At 47.8% G+C, this 13,043-nt stretch overlaps 1 long non-coding RNA gene across 3 annotated transcripts in view; it reads left to right on the top strand.

Annotated features, from left to right (window-relative positions):
* LOC129784789 (uncharacterized) overlaps window positions 1-13,043 on the top strand; it is an 87,652-nt gene that overhangs the window by 7,642 nt on the left and 66,967 nt on the right. The window contains exons 3-5 of one of the 3 annotated variants that reach the window (XR_008747878.1): window positions 9,359-9,630; window positions 9,843-12,213; window positions 12,672-12,870. The exons of 1 other annotated variant lie outside the window; for it this stretch is intronic. This is a non-coding gene — a long non-coding RNA (uncharacterized LOC129784789). The remainder of the gene's footprint in view (window positions 1-9,358; window positions 9,631-9,842; window positions 12,214-12,671; window positions 12,871-13,043) is intronic. One more of the 3 variants, XR_008747877.1, reaches the window with a different exon arrangement.

Below are 13,043 nucleotides of genomic sequence, written 5' to 3'. Positions count from 1 at the left end.
TTAATTCCATTCCAGTCACCTTTGGCAAGCCTGGTGACTTCATCCTGTGGACGAGAAAGCCATGGGGGGCCGGTTTTAGCTAGCATCTAGCAAACTCAATGCTGGGAGTGTTCATTAAGCACAGGAGAGCCGGGTATGACCTCCACAGGCAGAGCTGCGGTCAGCGTACAGCTGGCTAGCAGTCCCATCCCCCAGCTATGGCTGGGAGCTGGGGGCACCCAGCTAACCCCCGAGCCCTCCACAGACCTGGATGGAAAGACAAATGTTTTGCTACTTGGAGAAAAAGAGGGAGCGATGGGTTTCATGTTTCTGGTGCTTCTTGTACGAAGTGGAGAGCTTTGCTGATTGTGTCACATGGCCTTGAAAGAGGGACCAGCTGCTGGGTTTGGGGAGCAGCGGGTGGTTTAGGACTTGCTGCACTGGCTGGAGGAACATTGCTGAGCTACGGAGTGGCACAAAAGCCAGTCTGCTCTGTGAACTGGTGTCAGGACTTGGCCACTGCTGCACTGTGTGGTGGTTCCTCTTGCTGTCCGGGTACCAGGTAGAAGCATCGGCTCTGTTGCCCTGGCTGCTCCCAACGGGATGGCTGCAGCATTAACAGCTTCCCAGCAGGTTGGTAACTTGTAGTCAGGGAGTGTGCTCAGAGGTGAGCTGGGGAAAACAGCCATTTGTTGAGAAGATGTTGAGAACCTTCACAGTCAATACAGTTCCTTTGCACGGTGACAGCCACCGCACAGACAGGGGCGGCTGCATCTTTCTCTGTGCTGTCCCTCTTCATCCACCTTATCCCCAAGGCAGCTGTTCTTCCAAGCCAGTGTCCTATTCCCTCAGCCTCCTGCTCTCAGACGTAGGCCCCTCTGGCTTTCTCCATCTTTCCTCTCTTCCATCCATATATCCTCTCCAGGCTATTCCCTCCCTTGGTGTTTGCCTCAGAGAGGACTTATCTCTTGTCACCCGCCTCTGCTTTGCCTCTCCTACTGCTGACAAGTCTGTTCCCTCTTTGTGGACTCTGCCATTCCTTCTCTTCCAGTCCCTCTCCCTGTCTTTTCCCTGTCGCCTACCCTCTTCAGTCCTGGTCCCCCAGTCCATGAGGCTGAAGCCTCTCCTCCAGTTCCCCTCACTCTCTGGCTTTCAGGTCTAAGGCCTTTCCCCCATCCTTCCTTCCTCTGCTCATCCATCTTCTGCCTCCTCCCAAATGCCTTCAGCTCTCTCAATTTTCCCAGTTTTGTGGTGAGGGCCATTTAGCCCTAGTGTGGGTCTCTGAGGGAATTCAGGAGCCTGGCTATACAGTGAGGCCCATCATTCCACCAGTACCCAAAGACTTCGTTCTACCACCTCTTAAAAGAACAACTTAGTCCTGCCCACTCCTCCGTAAATCCGTGGTGAGGCAGCACACCTCGCCATGAAAAGGGTGCCCGTGCGATGGGCAGCTGCGTATCTCGGTGTTTGCCCTGCCTCCGAGGCGCAGAGCTTCTGTGGGAATGCTGGTACCAACCCCTGGCGTCCCAAATGATGCGAGAATCTAGATCCACATTCCCCCACCCCTCCTCTAAGAGAGATGTAAATGGAGATATAAAGCAGCGTTCACGTCACCTGTCACTCATCAAGGATAGCAAATAAAATGTGTCATGAAAACAGCCAGCCCTGTTCCTGAGCTCTCCTGCCAGCAAGGCTTAGCAAGGAGGCCAGGCAGGCCATGGAGATGAGTTGTGGCTGGGCAAAGTGTGGGCTGAGCGAGCAGGAGCCAATGCTTGGAAGAAGCTTGCCCCGATACGATGCGGGCAGATTATCCTGTGTGGATATCTTGTGGACTTTGGTCTGGGGGGATGCCAAGGTAGCATCCCCAGCTATCAACGTGTACCCTTACTGCAAGGTGTCAGAACCAGAGCTGGATGTTCAGTTGCCAGGTGGAGCCTGTAGTTTGGAGAAAAAAGGAAAAAAAGAAAAGAACAAAAGAAAAAAAAAAAAGAAAAGAAAAAGAAGGGAGGGAAAGGAGAAAACAAAAGGAAAAAGAGAGAAAAAGGGGGGGAAAAGGAAAAAAGAAAGAAAAAAAAGGAAAAAAGAAAAAAGGAAAAAAGAAAAAGAAAAAAAAGAAAGAAAAAAGGAAGGGAAAAAAGTAAAATAGAAAAAAAGTAACACAGAGGAAAAAGGAAAAAAGGAAAAAAAGAGACTTTGGACAGCAAATAAATCTCAGTGACAGGGAATAAAATAGAGAGCACCGAGTTGTCATTTTTAATAGACTTTTTTCCTCTAGACCATGACTGCACTTAAACCCTTCGAAAACGACGCTTTCTTTCAGGGTCACCTCTGCAGGCCCGCCCTGCCCTGGCCCGGCTGCTGTCACCCCCGGCCCCCGGCGCTGGGCTGAGCCCCCCCGCGCCGCGCCGAGCCGAGCCGAGCCGAGCCGAGCCGAGCCGAGCCGGGGCCGCCGGCGGCTGGCGGGGAGGGACCGTCGGGGGGCAGCAGCATCCAGCGCTTCGGATCCTGCTCTCCAGGATCCCTCCCGGCTCGCTCCCGACCGCCGGGGCTTTGCGCCGCAGCTTCAGGACCCGGCTCCTTTCCAAACCCCGGGCTTCCAATTTCTCCCCTTCTAGCCCAATAGCTTTGTAATCAATCTGCTGCGTGGGGAAGGAGCTGGCACCCTTCATTCGTGTCACCTTGGGTGCAACCTTCATGTATGTCAGAAAGGAAAAATCCTCTACGTTTCCTGGGAAGGGGCGAGGGAGACAGTGGCACTTCTAGCTGGGATCTGTCACCCTGCCGCTTTTGCAGGGAGAAGGGTCTGCCTGGGTGAGGGGCTGTGCCGAGCTGCTCCGAGGCGGGGGTGGCAGCAGGCAACACACAGTGGGAAGCAGTCGGATTTTAAATGCACAATTTCTTGCAAATTAGTGAAAAATATCATGTGTTTTGTTTGCAGATTAGTTCGGTTTGGGGTTTTTTTTGCAAGACTCACAGCTATGACACCCTACCACTCCCACCCCAAGGTGTCCCGCAAGTAAAAACCATGACATTTGATTAAATTTTACAGTTAGATAGGTAAATTATTTCACCTCCATAAATTCCTACCAAAGTGGTTTTAAGCAGCTACAGGCTTTTCCCTCTCATTCTTCCCTGCTGTGATGCAGCTTTGCTGTTCACTGTTTAACAGCTGCTGCTGCAAACCAGAAGCAGGTTTCATCTCCGTCCTAGGTGAAATGCTGCTTATTTTTTTTTTCTTTGTTGGTTCTTTGTTTGTTTGTTTGTTTATTTGTTATCATGATAAAAGTGGTAGGAGCTTTTAAAGATAGGAAAAGGCCATGGCAGTTGTTCCAAGGAGTTCAGAGTCTGCTCTCCTGAAGGATGCAAGAAGACTGACAGTAAGATGAATGAGCAGGCACGCTTCACGTGTGCCTTTGTAGTTTCCTACTCAGCAATGTCTGTGCGGTTGGAGGAGCAAAGGAACGCTGGATTTGCTCGCAGGTACTTGAAAGAAAACCTTGAAAATCCAAACCTCATGGAGGGAGAGGTGTGGAGAATGGCAAAAACAGCTTTGCAGAAGGGGTCGGGGGCGCATCTTTGGCCACAGGACCCTTTGGGAAGAGGTGAAAGGGCGACTGCTCAAGAGGCTTCAGCAGAGGTGCTGCTAGAAAGCTGATGGAAGAAACAGGTGGGTGGAGGATGAGTTGTCAAGATGAGGGCAAAACGCTTCAAATGGACTGCAAAGGGGAAAGAGAACTGGTCAAGAGAGGGCCTGGAGGTGTTTGAGCAAAAGGTGTTGGAGAGGGTAATGGCAGCAGTGTCTTGAATAGACTGAGGCTCAACAGGTTTTGTGGTCAAAGCTCAAGGTAATGCAGGTCTAGAGAAGGTTTTGTTATTTTGTATACATTCTGAAGGTTCTGTAATGGGGCTTTTCTTGTACAAAGAATACAAATATACCTTTCAAATGGCAGCTTGGAGACACGTAGAGCTGTTATTCAGCCTGTACTAGACCTCCTTCAAAACTCTCTGGCAAAAAAAAGGAAGACAGTAAAAAGTTCATATGAAATTTCCATGCAATATTTTCATAGTAAACATATGCTTTTCAAGGGAAGGAACAGAAATGTTTTTCATCATGAAATGGTGAGGTTTGGCAGTTGTTTACTGGGTTTGGGTATTTTTTCCTTTTTCCTCCCTCTACCCACCACCATCTTCTGTCTTTGAGTTTTTCAATATAAAATCAGCATTTTCTCCAGCTGGGGTCATTTACTATTCTCTCCTAGCTGCCAATGTGTTTATCTGAAATCCCAGCCGAGAAGGGCTTCGGATTTGCCTCTCTGTCATGAAATGGCTACACAGAGCAATGCAAACCTCAGAACTAAGAAAAGAAACCTTACAATTAAAAATGGTGCGTCAGCCTGTGAAATCTCTTCCTAAGGGCACACCAGTGGTGCTGAGACACACACATAGTCCCTGTTGTTACCCTCCTGAGATGTTTTAGGGTGTTACTGCCCTGGCATGCTGCTGATGGAGAAGCAGGACCAGCAGTGTTCAGAGCCCCCGTGTGAGGAGCAGCTGGATTTGGCAGTGCTGGCAGCAGCACTCAGTAACACAGTGATCTGATGTGAAGAACATCTGCTGGAGACAGATAACTGGGCGAGAGAAGCCTGCAGACTTTTTGAATGGTAACTCAAACTTCAAACTGGTGTTTGCAACACAATGTTCTACTTCATCTACTTCCTTCTCTAGAGAGACGAAGGATGCTTACAAACACCCTGGAAACATGCTGAATGGATTAACCCACTGGAAAGCGGCTGGCAAGAGGGAGCTAGGTCTGGCTGTGACTCAAAATTCACCCATGTTTCTTCTTTATGAGAATATTAAGTAAGGAGAAAGCATCCCTCTTTCTTGGGATAGAATATATATCCTTGTGCTACACAAGGCGATGCTGCACTGTAGATACAGCCATCTTCCCAGTCATTTCTGGTGGTCAGCCTTCAGGGAAGAGTGAGGACACCAGCCCTGACACTTCATGGTATTCCCATCCCACCTTGATACAGAACAACTTCAACTGGACGTCGCTCTGTTCCTTTTCCAGCCCGTTGTGCTGAGGGGGACAGCTTAACCCACCCGGTTAGATTGAATAGGTTGATTCCTACCAGGCTGAGTGACCAGAGGGGGAAATTCACTGTGAATATTGGTTCATATTTGAAAGTGAATTTTCATTCAGAACAGAGACACATCCACATGACTGCAGCAGCTAAACCAACCAAGCATTGAATTGAGGCTATTCATAACAAACTGTCCATGAATGGCCTGCAGGGCAAAAACTATCTGCAGGAGAAATTCATGGGCAATTCTGACTAATGAATGAATTTGGGAATTTGGCTTTCAGTTTGCAGACAGTTCCCAAAGAGGGAAAAAAAACCCCACCACCATATGAAACTTATTGAATAAATGATTTACAGTGAAATATTTGTTCAGCTCTGATCTCTGTAACGTGTATACTTTATGGTGTTAGAAAGCACTTCAGGATTAGCTGTGGGAGCTATATGTCAATGAATAGTCTGTGAAAAAAACATTCCTTTCTGAACAACGGTATGGAGAAGGGTTATTGTCACCTGCTGCAGAGGGAGCCTGGGAAAGGGCTTGTGCTTGGGAAAGGGCTGCTGGATTCCAGCAGTGCTCCTGGGCTCTGCAAAGCAGAAGTAAAGGCTTGAAATCCACCATCCTCAAGGACTGCAGCAGCCGAGGGCAAGAGGGGTGACACTAGGGCGTGTGCATGGGAAGGTTTGGCAGCCGTTGGAGAGAGTCATTGCACTTCTGCAATGATATCCACGGAGAGGCTGAGCTGTGATCGATTTTCACCAAGACTGCAAGAAACATAACTCAAACCTTGTTATATAACAAGGGTATTTATATATTCGAGGTGCTAAATGTTCATCTGCCTGGAAGCGCCTCGCAGCTAGGCACAGCATGCCTTTATGCCTTTACTCCATAGCGTTTTACACGGTGCTACTACTAACAAGTCCTCCTGGGAAAACAGTAACTACACCTTGAGTGAATATGCTTTCAGGTTCACGTGGAGATGTTGCTAACTATCCCCTATTTGGTGCTCATCTAGATGCTGTTCTGCACTGCATTGCCCCATTTTAAGACCAGCTTGCCCCTTCTGTGCATACCTTGTCCTGCTGCAGGGACCTTCTGGCTGGCTCCTACCCATCTATCCAAATGCTGTGAGCAGCCCTGTGTGCCTGTTTCCCCTGGTGAGCAGTATGCAGAGAGCAGCTCCGTGCTTCTACTTGGCACAGGCAACAGAAACTGCTCCCTACCACTTCTTTGCAGCAGCAGGAACTGGCTTTGCTTTGGCAAAGCTGGAAGTGGAACTGACTTCCGAAGCTCGTCTGACACCGAATCCAAGGAAAGGAGCCAACGCTGAATCCAAGGTAATTAAAAAAAAAAAAAAAAAAAAGAAACTGAAATTGTTCCTGTTCTGCGCTGGAAGCCCTGGACAGCACTTCTGCAAGAACCTTGAAGTGGGGCAATGAAGGGCTTTTTGCAAAGCCCACCCTGCTCTTGCTCTTTTCCCCCAAATGCATTGAAAGCTTCTAAGCTGAGCCCAGCTGGGAGGAGACGTGCTGCATGTGGTCCTTGTGTGAAGGAAAGCTCTACAGGAGCAGCTTCTGGGAGTGCATGAAGGAAAGCTGTATAGGAGCAGCTTGCCTGGGAGTGCCGTGGAGATTAATAACAAATATGATGTGGCATCTCATTACAAGTGTCTACAGGGAGCAAAAGGCATTGGCTACTGGTTTGTGCTGCTCCTCTCTTTCTCACAATGTTGTTAAAATTGGAGCTCAGCCTTCCTTCCCTTACACTCATTGGCCACGGTTGTCTCCATGTCCCAGTTCTGTGACTGCTCCCTGTTCACTCTTCCACCCCTTCATCTACCCCCTATGGGTATCACCTGTTGGTAATGAAATAATAAGAATGTATTACCCCCTTGGCTCACTTGCCATATTTCCTCCCTGGCCAGCTCCAGATGCCAGCTTCATGCAGGGGTTAACGAATCCAGTGTGTTCCACACCAGACCGGTTTATAATAGCAGCAGAAATAAAAACAGAGACAGCAAGAGCAAAGGTGCATTGGCTCGTACTCTTGGTCATGTTTGCTTTTAGTAACGTTGACGTTTCAGGAAATAACGGCCCAGATTGGATGATGAAGACATTTCCAAACACATAAAGATTTTAGAGCATTACAAAGCATTAGACTTTATAACAATTACTGGTGAATTGTATTAATTTTGTGGCATGTTTCAGATGTTAAAAAAAGAGAACTTGGAGCAATGATAGTACTCTATTTTGGTACAAACAATGGAGGCAAAGCAACTTTCCTGGAAGTGCCTGTCTTACAAACCTTTTGCTTCCAATTCTGATTCATCTGGAGGGATAGGGACTGGAGAAAACAATCCTGAAATCACAACGTAGAATTCTTAAGTTAAATGTGATCGTAATACCATTGTTCTATCTTTTTACTACTCACTTTCATTATTGCAAATCCTTGTATGTAAGTGAGCATATTCTTTTATCCTTAAATCTCACCTGGTGACAAAGCAAATTTCTGAATAATGGGACCCAAATGTAGACACTGCAATCTTTTAGGGCTGCTTTGCCATTATTTGAGCTTGGGCTGACAAACCTTTGTTTCATCTACTGCCCAGTGTGCGGCACTGCAAGGTCATGGGGAAGTCCACTTTTGTGCTACAAGCCGCCAGGCCTAGGCAGGCAGTGCGGGCTGTTGTGTTGGGAAGAGCCAGGAACTATCATGAATGTCTTTGGGAAGCAACAAAAGAATGACAGAAGAGAAATTAAGAGAAAATAATCCAATGAAAACATGGTGCTGACTTAGGATCAGTAGAAATGCAGTGAACCCAAACACCCATTCGCAGAAGTATGTGGGCATGCCTTTTTAATTTTCTTTTTCCCCCACCACTACTCTTAAAGAAAGCAGGAGCCTGAGCAGAGAGTCCAGAGAGTAGTAATGAGAATAATCAGTGTTCTGGCAAATATGACCTATGAAAAAAAGATTGAGTGGATTTGGGTTTATTAGCCTACAGAAAAGAAGGCTGAAGGGGGAAGGTGGTAACGGTCTTCCAGTATATAAAAATCCGCTGCAAGGAAAAAGACCATAAAGTGTTCTTCTCATCCATGGTGGACAGGGCAAAAAATGATGGGCTTAAATTGCAGCAAGGAAGATTTTCAGGCTAGAAATAATATGGCTGTAGTAGTGAAAGGCCAAAATGGGTTGCCTGGGGAGAGTGTGGAGACTCCACTGGAAAGCTTTTTAAGGGCAGATTAGGTGGCTATTCGCCAGGCGTGGTTTACTTCTAGTTGGTCTTACCTCATGGCAAGGGTTAAGCTAGATGAGGTTCCTGAGGTTTCTCCATGCCTTTTTCCTTTGGGGTTCAGATGTGCCTGGGATTCAATCAGCTCTATCCATGGGCTGGGGCACTGGTGTCACAGGCAAGAATGATGATGCCATCACACAGGGTGTGATAAGGAAGATGGATTCAGTGCTCCCTGAGGCTGTGCTAAGCAATGCCTTCAAATTCCTGCTGGAAATACACTCTAATGGGTTCTCTTCCAGTTTGGGTGGGAGCTGGGTGTTAGGGGGAGGACTGGAAGCATGGAGGGTTGAAACAGGAGGTGTCCTCTGTGACAAGAGATGTCCTATCATGTTTAATATGCAGGAATAGATGGAAAGAGTTCAAGATAGTTTGGTCAAACTAAGGTGTTACAATCAGTGCTCAGGCTTCAAACTCTTTCAGATTTCATTGTTTAAATGTTCTTTGTCCTGATCCCTGTTGCTGTTGTAGTAATTCCTGGAAGCTCTTTTCCCCATGCCAGTTTCTGCTGTTCCTCATCTTCTTCCTTTTAACCCCAGAGGAATTAACCTACTAGTCCATCTGAAAGCCACACAATTCCTCCTCCTCTCTCACCTGCCCTCAGTCCTTTCAGCCTGCCACACAGAGACCACACAATTCTTAACGCTGTCAAATACTGACAAAACCAAAGAGAATAAATACTCTCTGGTTACTGTGCATCCCTGCCCCGGCCGTTGCCTTTCCCCTCAGAGGAGGTGGACTGGGCATCTCTGACTGTTTCTTTGACCATATGGTGACACCATCTCTGTCTTTGTCAATTCATAATGTTCAGAAAACATTCACGTTCTGCTCCTTCCCAGCCCCTAAGGTCTCTCCCGTGCTGTCCCAGATGTTATGCAAAATACAGCAGGCATTTATCACACTAGGCATGTTTAGATGATTTATAAGGCAGTACCACCTGCCCTTCAGTCTCCAAGAAACATGTGCTGCTGACATCCTACAAGGAAACGCTTGTTCTTCCAGGCTGAAGGCCGGGTGACAGGCTCTGCAAACCAGGTGGGCTGACTTTCCTGCACTCCAAGGAAGAATGGGAAGAGAGGGAAAGACGGAAGCAAGTAGTTTGCTGGAGCTTGTTACAGCAGACCGGCTGCTGTTCCCAACGTTCCTGAAATCATGAGCTTCCATTTCCAGAACTTGTCACGCTGAGGCACAGATCACACAAACTTTCCCAGCTGCTGCTGTGCTGGGCGAAGGGCGCACTGACTCCAGCTTTCTGCCGTTGCCCCTCTGCCTCGGTAAGTTTCTTTTCATACCTACCTCCTGGCTTTTGTTTAATATTTTTTTTTATCAGGATCCCAACAAGATGTTTTAGCCATCTGAACTGGCTTAGCAATGACCTGTTATTAAAGCTAAGACAGCTCCTTCTGCCTGAAATGGGGATGAGATTGCTTACAGGAGCATCTTGGTCAGCAGACTTGACTAAGCAATGATGTCTTCTTGGCTACAGCTGGAAGAGGACATGACATCCTGATATTTGTGACTGTGGGTATGTCACCAAACCCACACAGAGTGAGCTACGAGGCCTTATACTATCGTAAGTAAGTCTAGTATGGCTAATGTGCGAGGGACAGAAAATAAGGACAGAGAACCACTAGATCTCTACACAGTCTGGGAATGTCTTCTGTGCAAAGCTGTAACAGCCTGGGTGAGGTGTTCCGCAGTTCTTCCCACAGGGAACTCGGAAGGGAAATTTCAGCTGGCCTCCTGGAGGCAGGGCTGTCACCCCTGCCCTGCAGAGCTCTCTTATCGCGACAGTCACAAATGTTTCAGGGGAGAAGCAGCGTTCTGCCAAGCAAAGCCGATCCCAGGTAGTGTCTAACAGAAGCAAATGGTTAAGTCCTTCTTCTCACTCATACTGCTGTGGTATCAAAACCCTAATGAAAACCTAAATCCAAGTCTTCTCGCTTCGTGGTTTCTCATACTTTTGTTCCATCACAGCCATATTTCGCCTCTTCTGATCACAGCATCTACCTGCGTGACCTCTATTTTATCAAACAATGTTTTGGAAATGGTGCTGGACACATTTGTCATGTCATAGGAGATGAAAACTGGAAGTTTTTTAGTTCAATCCCTGCTCCAGTCCCACATTTCTTGTGTTGCCTGATGTGAAACACAGTATATATTAGACCCAGGAGTGCAGAGCAGAGCAAAGCAGAATCTTGTACCATGGTGTATTCCCTTAAAATGCTTGCAGGTTAGCAGGCATGCGCTTCAGGTCAGGATATTTTAGTTAAAGCAAATGGATAACAGATATGGCCTTAGGGTAGGTTTTCTCTGAGTATGAGAACAAGCCCGAAAGGCGAGGAAAGCAGGTGTAGAAAACAGGTAACGCTCTCCCAAAACCATTGTGTTCCTTTGTCTTGGTGCTAGGCAGAGGAGACTGAAGGTTAGAAACAGGTGGAAAAATAGTTTCTCCCAGTAGAAGACCGTGAGCAGTTCAGAGGAGACAGCAGGTTATAATGACAACCCTTGCCAATGCATGCAGAAAATACTCTGGGTTTGGGGAGATGGGAAAAGGTACAGACCCCATCCTGCAAGTGTGGGGCGCAAGATACTCTGAGGACTGGAGATCCATGAAGAACGCCCTGCACAAAGGTGGTCTCAGTGATGCCTTTGGCCCCTGCTCTCTGCCTGTTCCCTACAGACGCTTCCTTTCACATTGTAGACAGGCAGTTTTTGTCCAACACTCTGTATCCTTACTGCATAAATCAATGAATGTTCAAGGGATGGGCCATCTTCCACTGCCTGAGGTAGGTGGATGCAGTGCCCTTGGTTCCCTTAGGTGCCAAGCCCAGACCGCTTGATCTCATTGTGTTCAGCAGCAGGCAGTGGCGTGCGAGGCACTGGGTGGGCTAAGCCTTTGCTCACCACCTCTGTGTAGTGAAGCCTCCTTTCTGCACCGCAACAGCCTCTTCTCACAACTGCTATATTTTTTCCTGCTTTCAGATCGCGTGATTCTGTGCTCTGCCATCATGATGTTTTACAGCAAACACCCATCTGCAATATCTCCTTAATGATAAGAAAAGCTAGATTTCAGTCCCTCAGTTTTCTGACAAGGATAACAATGCCTCTTCCTCTAGAGTGAAGGGCTGGAGGCATTGTCTATTATCACCGTAGCTTTGTGTCTCTGGAGGTGGATGTTTGGTTAGACTCTCCAGTGATACAGATTTGCCAGGTATCCCTTAGCTGTCATCGGAATTTATAAAACAAAAACCCACCTGACCCCTGGTGACAGGCTACTGAGACAGGAAACCTCTGTTAGTCCACAGAAACCAAGTAAATAGGGCTGGGAAAACCTCCAGAGCCCACTGCCGTACCAGAGAATGATTGTCTCCCAGACAGCTCCACATGAGCGAAGCAACAGGCTTTCCTCAGGGAGACAGGTCAGCATCTCCATTATCGAGTGAGCCCATCAGAGGCTAAATCTCTATCCTTTTAATTTCACCCTATTCTTCATAGCTGTAAGACCTTTATTCCTCCTAGGACAATTATTCTTCCATCAAATACTTGTAGCCGGTTAAGTATGCTCCTCTGGGTATAGCTGGGCAGCTATACATATTTAGCTCTCTTTCCCTCCCCAGGAATCAATTTCCCCAGCCCTTTAATCATGTTTACTGCTCTTCTCTGAATCTGTGGAGTTGCCGGTATTTTGCATGGGTTCACATCCATCTCTGGGCTTTTTGATGAGCTGTGAGGCTTCATCTTCACCTTTTTTTTACAAAAAGCGAGGCAATCTGGTGAAGCAGTTAACGCTCTGAGCTCCTGGCCTCCCGTGACTGTGATCCTCTGCCTCCCTAAACTGCTGGGTGATGCTGGAGGTCAGTCGCTTGTTGCAGTCTTTCTCGTTGGGTGAACGGAGACAACAACGGTTCCCTCTCCGGTGAGGTGCTTGGAGACTCGTGTGTGCAACCATGATAGAAACACTGAAGTGTAGGGCTGTTCCGGCTGCCTGGAGTGGCTGGCATTGGGAAAGGATGCCAGGTTCTCGGGCAGAGCCATGACCAGGCTCCCTCACACCCCCACACGCTCCTAGGGATGTGTTTGTGTTTGCTGGCATCTACCTCTGCTGTGCAGTTCACATCTCTGAGCTGTGAAAGTCCCAAAGGAAAGCGAACAGCTTGAACTTGAGCTGGGAGCAATAATACCGCTTAACAATTTCACCTCCCTCTGATTCTTCCTTGTCAATGAGGGACCAGGACATTAACTCTCAATAAATTAAGTAATTATATTGGGGTTTAATCTATCTGTAATATTTCACTGTTGACTTTTCTAACAGCATCAAGACACTTCTTGGCAGCTTTTTCTTCTTATTTGCCCTGGTATTTGACCCCTACGGGAGCGGTTTGGTTTCTCCCAGGATCTTGGATGCCAGTGAGCTCTGCTCACCTTTCTTCCCTGCCATCTGCCATCCTGGCATTTCTTGGCCTTGGAACAGCAGATCAGATTTCACCTTGATCAAGCTGCAAAACATGAAGGTAAGAGCCTGGAGCTCTGGGCGCCGGGGCTTGGACGGAGGTGAGACACCACCGTGGGAAGGAGGTACCCTACTCCTGCCAACGAGGCTCCTGGTGCCAGTGCAGAGAGCGTGGGTACTTCCCGGGCAGGATCTGGAGGAAAAGGCAAAGCAGCGGAGAGCTGGGTGATCCTG

This window comes from Falco peregrinus, chromosome 6 (assembly GCF_023634155.1).
Source record: "Falco peregrinus isolate bFalPer1 chromosome 6, bFalPer1.pri, whole genome shotgun sequence".
In the NCBI taxonomy this organism is placed as follows: Eukaryota; Metazoa; Chordata; class Aves; order Falconiformes; family Falconidae; genus Falco; species Falco peregrinus.
Note: the sequence above shows the minus strand (reverse complement) of the source record. Positions and strands in the feature narration are given on the sequence as shown.